Below are 10203 nucleotides of genomic sequence, written 5' to 3'. Positions count from 1 at the left end.
GTTCTTATATTTGACCTTCCATTGCAGGCAAGACTTTTGATGTCTCTCATCTCAGAAAAAAAATTAGGCTGGGATGGTCCCCATGGAGTAACATTGGGCACCCAGAGTAAGTTTGGTACATGTGTCCATCTAACAAATGAAACTATTGCTTAAATATAGAAGGAATAATTGGAAAGAAAAACGACATCTCTCTTATACGTTGGATGCATGCACATAGACACATGTCGCAAATCCATGATGGGGGCCTATGGTTGCTTCATGGGGACGGTCCCCACCCATTTTTTTTCCCATCGAGGAGGGTATCTTTGAGGTCAAGGCCACGGCTGGTGACACTCACCTTGGTGGTGAGGATTTTCACAACCGTAGATGTAGGGCCGAGCTGGAGCAAATTTAAGGCGGGGTGTGCTTGCCTTGTGGGTGCATAGTTTTTTGCCATATGGATATGATGTGTATAATATACTTGTTCTCAGTCAATAGTCTACATTAATTAACAAGGGAGGGATGGGAACATACAAGTTCTATAGTAAAACCTGTCAATAAGTTGAAAGCATGCACACAACACTAGTACGTACTGTACGTGTGCAAGTCCTAACATCTCCATTAGTTGTACAACTCATAGAAACCAAATATATACGTGCGCAAGTCCTCACATCTCCATTAGTTGTACAACTCATATAGAAATACACACACACGTGCGCAAGCAAGGATACAACTAGTGCTGCAGTCTCACCTCTCCAGCTCAGTATTTCAACACTCTGCTAATTCACCATATAATATCATATCGTAATATTATACCTGACACCCCACCGTGTCCCTGTGTGTCCGGGGAAAACAAAAAGTTTTGCTCCCTCCTCGAGATCTGCAATTGAAAAATTGGCGTCGTCTAGCCCAAAGGCTAGCTGATATCTGTCGAGGCTGGCACCCTTTCCTTTCCAGCTAGAGATACCTCGGGCTAGAGATGTACAGAAAGGAATGTACAGAAAACTGAAATTAAATCTGCCAGCTAGAGATGTACAGAAAGGAATGTACAGGATCCCTGGCCCCGCGCGCTCCCATGGCAGAAAGGAATGTACAGGATCCCGTCCCTGCATACATAAAGTTGGTTGCATCAAAAAGACATACTAAGACGAGCAATGTGTTGCGAGAGAAAATTATTAACTACCTGGCCCTGGCTAAATATACACTTGCTTTATTTCTGATCTGGCGACACAACAATTAGTCTTCATCTTCAGGAAAGTAGTCGACTGACTTGATATTGCTGATCTTGTCGTTGTCAGATGAGCTGCCTCTTAACAAGAACAATTATCAACCCGAGATACCTCGGGCTTACTGATGTTCGGTATTCCGAAAATGTCTCCACGGTGGCATCAATAGTCTCATCTCGTGCTGTCTAGTGATGGGACTCCTTTTAGCACCTGCTCATTTGGGCAACCGATGATCCTGATTTTCTGTAACCTAGAGAGGTTGTTGATCCTTTTGTGCATGGGACAATCGATTGTATATGTCGAGCGTGGGGACACATTGAAGCACCTGCAGATTTGGACAGCTCCTCGTACAGGTTGAGAGCCTAAGCAACAGAGGTGTTCTACCCAATAACCATGTGACAAGAGGGCGGCTGTGCTCTGTTATACTTGGTCCTTACTCTGTTGACTGACATATGGTATATATAGGATGAACTGCATGCTGTCCCGTGCTTCCAAAGAATTATGAATGAACCATTATATTCCTGAGTCACGGCACAAAGTGAAGGCTCGTCTGTCTCCCTCAGAAAGCAGAGGGCCTTCATATATTGGTGCAGTACAGGCGACAGAAGCAGAGGACACATATGGTGTTGCCACGAGATCAGAGGAGAGAGGAAAACTCCATAATCGCCACGACATCGAGGAGGCTGAGCAAGATCGACCAACAATAATGATTGGGATGCCTGATTTCATGATCATCAATACGGTCAGCATACAATGTTCGTGCTGCATGTTCTGCTGCTTTCATCACCACACATTCGGTTCATTACAAGATCCACGGCTTCAGACCCATTACATGTGTAAATATATATAGGTCCATTACTTAAAAAGAATATATGGAGTGCACAAATATACATGGTCAAGACTACAAGAGTGAACAAACCATGATTTAGTACTATGACGACAGTCTGGACGTGAACAGAGTATGTGTACTGCGTGCTGGAGACGAGCTTCTACCAAGCAGATGTCACTCCCACTTGCCACTACAAGCTAGCATCATGTGGCTCTGCCGTAAGGATCCTGGATCCCTGCATACATTAGTTTACACGGTCAGTGCATAATGACATTTGAAACTACGTACTAAGTGAGAGAAAAATTGTAGTTACAAATATAGGAGATGATAACAAACATACTTACACCAGACTTCAACAGGGAAAAGGTGAACGCAAGCACTGTGTTTTTCTTTTGTTCTAAGAGAATTGATTGTTAACAATTGTAGATGTCCTCTTGTCGGATGGGCAGGCTGTAGCCACACTTTGTCTAATCACCATATATTTTGGTCCAATGAAAGCTTTTCCTGCAATGAATCAGAGTACAAGCAATAATTACTAATATGAAAACCCACTTCCGGCCAAGTGAAATAACGCAATTTAACACACGAGCCATCTCCGATGCAGCTATGCAGTTACCAGTCTTCGCCTGTTCGCCTGTGTCTCAATCTTCGAGGCAGACAATCTTGTGCTTTCCAATGTGGCTGATCTTGTCCCATTCGGAGCTACCTGGAGATGAGGAGGATTCGTATAGCTTCTTGTTGCAATACAACTTGAGATACCTTGGGTTTACAGCTTGCAGGTATTCTGGAACCGTATCCATGGTGGAGTTCTCCAGTACGAGGCTGTCGTGTGCTGGTACACCTTCTAGAACCTCTAGCTTTGTGCAGTGAACGATCCTAATCTTCTACAACATGGGGAGTCCGCTGATCCTCTTGAGCTTAGGGCAAGTTCCACAACTGAAGTGAAGTTCTCAACATGTGTCAGGTTGGTGAGCTCGTACAGGTTTAGTTCTCTAAGATTATGCCTCGTACATGTTATCTTTGAGCTTTTCAGTCTCGCCAGACACACCCAGCAACATGGCCACCTCTTCTGTGGCCATGTCCCGCTATCAGCTTCGTCACGTAGGGTGCCATAGCATCCAGGATGGCGGCCATGGCTCCAGAGGACGTCCTACGTAAACAAGTAACCCAGGACAGATTAGTCTCATCGGAATAGCTGCAAGCTCATTTAATTGGTATTTCGTTATATTAATTGTAATGAGCAGCCAATGTAATTAGGGGCCAGTGTGCAGGCACCAAATTAATTAAATCACCTTAAGATTAGCTAACTCATATCTAAACTGGATGCAAGGCTCATTTAAGGAGAATATATAATTAATGATTACCATGTGACTCGATCTAAAATGTTAACCTATGGGGTTTGCAAGGTCTCATCCATGGCATGGAGTGTATATAAATGTTGACGCTGGAATACGTGCATACAGATTGGCTAGCTAGGGAAAGCAAGCATATATATATATAAACATGCAATTGAAACAGTAGAGAAGAAACAATGCAAGCAAGAGGCATTATTATGCCTCTTAAAAGAAGAAGATTTCTGTAGGAACGGGAGAGGACGGAGTAGCCACTGTTGAGATCGTAAAGATCATCTAGGGTTAGGTCTAGCGGGTTCTCTTTACTGTAAATGCGATATCGAGAGTAAAGAGACGGAGAGGAATAGAAAAAGAACGTGTCGAACCTGACACCGCAGAGGGAGATGGTCCAGAAGCCGCCATCTCGTTCGTCGGTGAAGTCTGCGTACGGGCAGCGACGTTCGGGGAAGAGGTCAATGAAGTCGTCGACGTCGGTGGAGCGGGCGGCGCGGCTGGTGGCTTCCCGTCACTGGCTGTGCCCCTCTCTGATCGGGATTAGGGTTTAGGTATCGATGGGGAGCTCGGCTCACGGTAAACCTCGTACTCTGAGCCGTCGGCCCCCACCTCCATATATAGCGCAGTGTGACAGAGGCCCTCCAGCCATAGTGGGCTGGGCGCCCCTGATCAGGGCACGAATCAAAGGCCCAACTGGGCCATTGGGCCCAGTTTGGGATTACAGATCAATCTAACAATCTCCCCCTTGATCTCCTACCATCTTTCAATTTCATATCATTTACTTTTGTTCATTCCATTACAGATTAGCGCATAGAGCATGTTTTATCATCACGGTCAATTGCCGATAGATTTAACAACTACAATACACCACTCTGTTCTGAAATAGATACTTAACTTTGTGCCTTCTTTTGTCCAGGAATTATAGGCTTTCCCTTAAACTCATGCCGACTACATGTTCTCTTTACACATTGGGTGGTAAGCCTTTTGTAAGCGGATCCGCGAGCATCTTTTCGGTACTTATATGCTCAAGACTTATGACATGATCCCGGACTTTATCTTTCACAACATAATACTTTATATCAATGTGTTTGACAGCCCCACTTGACTTATTGTTGTGAGCATACTGTACTACCGGATTATTATCGCAGTATAACTTAAGTGGTCTACAGATGTCGTCAACCACCTTCAAACCGGGTATGAACTTCTTTAGCCAGTTCACCTGCCCCGTTGCCTCATAACACGCTACAAACTCGGCATACATTGTGGACGATGTAGTGACGGTTTGCTTTGAGCTTTTCCATGAAATAGCTCCCCCTGCGAGAGTGAATACATATCCGGACGTGGATTTTCTATCATCTCCCGCATAATCAGAATCTGAATATCCCACTATATGGAGTGAATCTGATCTTCTATACGTCATCATGAGGCTTTTCGTTCCTTGCAAATAATGCAAGACTTTCTTTACTAATTTCCAGTGTTCTATTTCAGGATTGCTCTGGAATCTGCCAAGTAACCCGGTAACAAATGCCAAGTCAGGGCACGTACATACTTGAGCATATTGCAAGCTTTCAATAACTGAAGCATATGGAACCGTTTTCATTTGATTGATCTCATACTGATTCTTGGGGCATTGAAAATCGTCATATCTGTCACCCTTGACTATTGGAGCAGGTGAGAGACTACATTTGTGCATATTGAATTTTTTTAAGATCTTTTCTATGTATGCCTTTTGTGACAGTCCTAATACCCCTTTACTTCTATCTCGGTGAATCTCGATCCCTAGAACGAACGAGGCTTCACCAAGATCTTTCATATCAAATTTTGAGGACAAAAACTTCTTTGTCTCTAGTAATAGACTAACATCACTACTAGCAAGTAAGATATCATCCACATACAGGACAAGGAAGATAAATTTCCCATTCTTAAATTTTGCATAGACACAATTGTCCTCTATATTCTCTTTAAACCCAAATTGCTTATTATCTGATCAAACTTCAAGTATCACTGTCTTCAAGCTTGTTTTAATCCATAAATTGGTTTCTTTAGGCGGTATCCCATTCGTTCTTTTCCTTCCATGACAAAACCTTTCGGTTGTGCCATGTAAATATTTTCCTCCAAGTCCCCATTGAGAAATGTCGTCTTTACATCCATCTGATGTAATTCTAAATCGTAATATGTCACTAATGCAATTATGATTATGAAGGAATCCTTACATGAGACTAGAGAAAATGTCTCATTGTAATCAATTCCTTGTCTTTGCGTAAAGCCTTTTGCCACAAGTCGCACTTTATATCTCTCTATATTTCCTTGAGACTTAAGTTTTATTTTGTAGACCCATTTACAGCCTACTGTTTTGGCTCCTTTAGGAATTATTTCCAAGTCCCAAACTTTATTGGCATTCATAGATTTTATTTCATCTTCCATGGCCTCAAGCCACTTTGATGAATGATCACTTCTCATGGCTTCTTCAAATGAGGTGGGATCATCGTCCATTTGAAATTCCTCAGTGTTGTATACTTCATAGTCAGCAGGAATAACTGATTTTCTAACTCTTTGAGACCTTCTAGGGGCCTCCACATTTAGCACATCTTCTGTTTGAGACTGTTGTTGCTCCCCCTCATGTGTGGCAATAGGTTCTACAGGATCCTGAAGAATAGGTTCATCATTGTCATTCATTGTTGCCATAGGCGGAATAACAACAGGTGCTGGCACCATAGTATCTTGCACTGTTGGTGCAGCGACAGCAGGTAGTGAGAAAAATGGCTCATGAATCATCGGAGTGGGCGCATACACCCGCTTCTTTTCAAGGTCAATTTCTCGAGCTACCATGCTCCCCCTCATCATTTCATCCTCTAGGAAGACAACATGTCTCGTTTCCACAAACTTTGTATGTCTTCTGGACAGTAGAAACGAAAACCTTTTGACTTTTCTGGGTAGCCAATGAAATGCCAACTTATTGTTTTGGGATCTAGCTTCCCAATGTTTGGGTTAAATACTTTAGCCTCAGCAGGACTCCCCTACACACGTAAGTGATTTAGTGAGGGTACTCTTCCAGTCCACAACTCATACGGTTGTTTGGGCACCGACTTACTTGGTACTTTATTGAGAATATGAATCGCGGTTTTTAACGCCTTCATCCACAGGCTCAACGATAAGGTGGAGTAACTTATCATACTACACACCATATCCATCAGGGTACGATTGTGTCTTTCAGCTACTCCATTCTGCTGACGTTTGCCTGGTATATAATACTGGGCTACTATGCCATTCTCCTATAAGAACCTTGCAAAAGGTACAAGAACTTGGCCATATGGGGTATGCCGACCGTAGTACTCCCCCCCCCCCCACGGTCGGACCTAACTATCTTAATCTTTAAATTGTGTTGGTTTTCAACTTCTGCCTTAAATATCTTAAATTTATCCAATGCTTCTGTTCTTTCTTTGATTGGATAAATGTAGCCATAACGGGAGTAATTATTTGTGAATGTTATGAACGAATCATAACCATCCACACTCTTTACAGGAAACGGACCACAGATGTCTATGTGAATAATCTATAAAATACATGCGCTTCGTTTGGCATCTTTCTTAATTTTCTTTACATACTTTTCTTTTATGCATTCTCTGCATTGTTCTAAATCTGAGAACTCTAATGGAGGAAGAATATCATTCTTAACTAGTCTTTCTATTCTCCCCCTCGAAATATGGCCTAAATGACAGTGCCATAATTTCGACGACGCATCGTGAGCTCTCTTTCATTTTCTGTTTACATCCGAAGACGAGGATACATTCTCATTGTCGCACGCAACGTTCCCATCATCGCATACAACATTCACATCATCACGTAGTGATAACAAATAAAGTTCATTTTGTAAGATAGCAAGACCAACACATGCATTATTAAATGTTATCTTATATTTGCCATTTCCAAAATGGCAGTCATATCCATCATTGTCCAAGCATGAAACACTAATCAAGTTTCTCTACAAAGAGGGCACATAAAGTACATCTCTAAGTAAAAGTGTGAGGCCATCAATAAGCTCTAGAGAAAGATCGCCAATGGCTTCAACATCTGCTCGGACTCCATTTGCTATTTTAACGTGTCTTTCTCTTCTTTGCGTAGTCTTCGTCAAACGGAATCCCTGTAAGGAATTAGCAACATGAACAGTTGCACCTGAGTCAATCCACCAAGTAGATTTCGAATACTGTACATACAGGGATTCATTTATGAACGTAGTAATGTTCTCACCTTTCTTTACCATGATCATCTTTAAGTAATCGGGACAATCTGTCTTATAGTGTCCCGTGTTCTTGCAATAGAGACACTGGTCTTTCTCTACTGTAAACTTATTCTGCTGAGGCTGATGCAGCATGGGACCCTTTCCCTTTGACTTTGAGGAGGAGTTAGCATTAATATTCTTTTTCTTGTTGTCTTTCACATAATTGATAGTGCCACCATTGGCAGCTTTTATTCTCTTCTCCTCTTGCACACACATAGCCATGAGCCTCTCTAAGTCCCACTTCTCGGGTTGTATGTTGTAGTTGACAACAAAAGTGTCAAATTCCTTTGGCAAGGAAGCAAAAATCAGATGGATAAGGAACTCTTCCTTGAGAGCCAGATCCATTGGTTTTAGCTTGGATGCCAAATTGCTCATCCTTAGTACGTGCTCTCTTATACCACCATTTTCAGAGTACCCCTCTGTCACCAGCTACTTTATCAGCTGAGTAGCATATGTCTTTAAAAAGCTAGTGAACTGACTCTTTATTCTATTGAGGTACTCGATGACCGTGTCACACTCTGCGATTGAGCCCACAATTGTAGGCTCAATCGTGTTCTTTATTACAGCCAAATATTTCTTATTAGCAGTGACCCATTTCCTATGCTCAAGGTTATAGGACATCTTTTGGGATCCAAAATCCCTCTCTCTAGTTGCCCAAGCGGCATTAGCCTCGTTTGTCTCCCTCACCGGTGCCACAGGCTTAGTGGGACATGGTGAGGTGACTACCCAGTCCACCTCAGCCAAGATGAAGGCCAGGTCAATCTTTTTCTTCCACTCCATGTAGTTGTCACCTTTGAGAGTGGGGATCTCTTTGATACAACCCATCAAGTTGTATCCGCCTGAAAACACAATTCATATTGAGTGAGAACATAAATAATAACAACAATTGCATGCCTTGATTCCAACATTGGTCAAAATTAAAACATACAACTGTTTATACATTAAATCTACATCACCGTTGGGAAGAAATAAAAATAATGCATAAAATTATTAAAATTACGATATTGTTATTAACAACGTCGGTCAGAAAATAACAACATCATAGTCATGTCAAAATCTCTTTTTCTCCAATTAAATATCACGTTGGTTCAAAATAACTGGAGAATAAACTATTTCTTTAGCAGCGGAAAAATAATTCAATTTAATGAATTTTGCACATAGGAAAAATCTTTTTTCTATTTTCTTTAAGCCATTTATCCATTTTCCAGGAAATAAAACCTTTACTGAAAAAATGGCTTCATCCTTTACTGGCAATTCTGCCCAAACGCGAAACCGGCCCATGGCCCACGGCCGGGCGAGCCCTGTGCCGCGCGCTCCCCCATGCCCAGGCCGCAACCTGGGCCTGGGCCGGGAAAGCAGCCTCGCGCCCTCGCCTGCCTAGGCCGAAAGGCAGCCCGTTCTCTGGTCGCCATTGGATCAAATCCGACGGTCGCGCGGTGATCTCGACCGGTCAAAACCGGCGCTACGTCGCCCTCCCCGAAACCCTAGTGTCATTCTTTGTTCTCCCTTCTCTCTCTCAGCCCGGGCAGCGACACCGAGCAAGGCGAGAGTGATGACGGCGCCGTCGCTGGCCCCCTCGCCGGCACGCGCGCTCCCTAGCGGGTGAGCGCGCCGCCGTCGAGCGGACTAGCGGCGGCGCCCTTGGCCGGAGCTCGCGCAAGCCCGAGGAGCAGCGGTGGCTCAACTTCTCCCTGCTCGCTAACGAGGCGGCGGCAGAGCTCCTTCCCGCGCGCCGGTAGGAGACAACCCACGCGACGGCGGTGGTGATGCGCGGCAGAAGAGTCCGGTAGGTCCTCCTCTCCTTCATCCGATCTGTTTCTTGGGTGAGGGTTTTCTAGGGTTAGGGTTAGGGACTGTTCTTCTTCCCCGTGATGATTTCACGGGTTAGGGTTCGTCTTTGAGATCCTTTCCAAAAATCGACACCCTTTCTCTTCTCTGTGCTTCACCCGATTAGGGTTAGGGTTCTTTTTTGCTATCGGCGGACGTCGGTCTAGCTCCGGCGAGCCGCCTCCCATGCCCTTCCCCCTTTCCCCTTCTTTGTCTTTAGATCTTGCTGTGTTCTTCTCGGTTCTTTGTCGATTGGGGATTAGGGTTAGGGTTAGGGATTCGCTGTTCATTGTGTTTTTTGTTCACCCGATCTAGATCTAAAAGCCCTAGAAGACCTGGCTCTGGTACCATTTGTTGAGATCGTAAAGATCATCTAGGGTGAGGTCTAGCGGGTTCTCTTTACTGTGAATGCGATATCGAGAGTAGAGAGACAGAGAGGAATAGAAGAAGAACGTGTCGAACCTGACACCGCAGAGGGAGATGGTCCAGAAGCCGCCATCTCGTTCGTCGGTGAAGTCTACGCACGGGTGGCGACATTCGGGAAGAGGTCAATGAAGTCGTCGACGTCGGTGGAGCGGGGCAGCGCGGCTGGTGGCTTCCCGTCACTGGTTGCGCCCCTCTCTGATCGGGATTAGGGTTTAGGTTTCGGTGGAGAACTCGGCTCACGGTAAACCTCGTACTCAGTGCCGCCGGCCCCCACCTCTATATATAGCGCAG

This window comes from Miscanthus floridulus, chromosome 10 (genome assembly GCF_019320115.1).
Source record: "Miscanthus floridulus cultivar M001 chromosome 10, ASM1932011v1, whole genome shotgun sequence".
NCBI lineage: Eukaryota > Viridiplantae > Streptophyta > Magnoliopsida > Poales > Poaceae > Miscanthus > Miscanthus floridulus.
The sequence above is the reverse complement of the archived record's forward strand: the minus strand, read 5'-3'. Positions refer to the sequence as shown.